Raw genomic sequence first — 1306 nt, forward strand, 5'->3', positions numbered from 1 at the left:
AACTAAGTCGGACATTCCCGAGGTTTGGGGAATTAACCGAAATGGCATAATATAAATCCACGCCATTCCGGCACAAAAGTCACGCTTATTAATATGCAAAATTATGCGAGGAATAAAATAAAACGTAATTTTATTAGCTCGACTCTTGAAAGGGTTCTCTTCTACTTCTTTTTTTTTACTTTCAGGATGAGAACGTAACGAATTTAATTGCATATATAATGAATAAATGAAGAGATTTCTATTCAATTATTTACGTTAATTGCCTTGCTGAATAAATTAGTGTATAACTTTGTTTCTAAATTAATAATCTTAATTATCTTATTAAATAAATTAGTGAATAACTTTGTTTCTAAATTCATAAAGTTTCTATGAATAGGATGATTAATATTATATTGTTTTTTGGGGGTTATAATTAATGGTTTTTATTGCATGTATCCAAATTGATTATTTTAAAAATAATTATAACTAAGTAATTGCATTTTTAATACATTCCAATTTCTAATGTAATAATAATGTACGCACCACACTATATCCAATAAACGATTTTTTAGTATTATTCAATGTCAATAATTCGATGTTGGTAGTTATGGGTTGTTATGACGAATTGTAGGAGATTATTTAGCTTTTTATTTTCTGTCAAATACAAACATACCTTATAGAAACAATGAAGAATGACAGCAACTTAGGTCTAAAATATGTTGAAATATTTAAATTTTTAAGACCTTATCGCTTATTATAAAATGTATATTTTTATAAATAATAAACATATAGGAAGTATTATGTTATTTTCACATAACTAAGCTCACAGCACTTCATATGACAAATTAAAAAAAAAAGTTGTTTTGACATATTGACCAACTTAAATTATTAATGTCACTATATTTAATACATTTACTACCAATGATATAAATGGTGACCGGACCGAACAGATTTCTCCAGCACAGAAAATGATATATCAGGACAGGATAAAACAGAACAGCATAATAACAGAATAGCAAAAAAACGAACAGTGATAAAACAGAATAGTACTAAAAGAGATCATCATAAAACAGAACATCGGAAAAAATATTGATTAAAATTCTGTTTTAATACTGTCCTGTTTTAGTACAATTCTGTTTTGTCCTGTTCTCTTAAATTACCTTCTGTTTTATCCTGTCCTGATATGTCACGTTCTGTTTGATCATGGAACCGATATAAATATGGTAGTCATTCTGATAAAAAAATAAATAAAGTAATACCGAAGAATTAATGAATTTTCATATAGATTCAGTATACACTACTTTACTTACCTTAATTCACACTTTAC

At 26.7% G+C, this 1306-nt stretch overlaps 1 protein-coding gene across 1 annotated transcript in view; it reads right to left on the reverse strand.

Moving 5' to 3' along the window:
- Positions 1-1306, reverse strand: part of LOC108557969 (chymotrypsin-1-like) — an 11550-nt gene that overhangs the window by 9324 nt on the left and 920 nt on the right. The window lies entirely within an intron of this gene.

This window comes from Nicrophorus vespilloides, unplaced genomic scaffold, assembly GCF_001412225.1.
Source record: "Nicrophorus vespilloides isolate i.1.1-1 unplaced genomic scaffold, Nicve_v1.0, whole genome shotgun sequence".
Classification (NCBI taxonomy): domain Eukaryota; kingdom Metazoa; phylum Arthropoda; class Insecta; order Coleoptera; family Silphidae; genus Nicrophorus; species Nicrophorus vespilloides.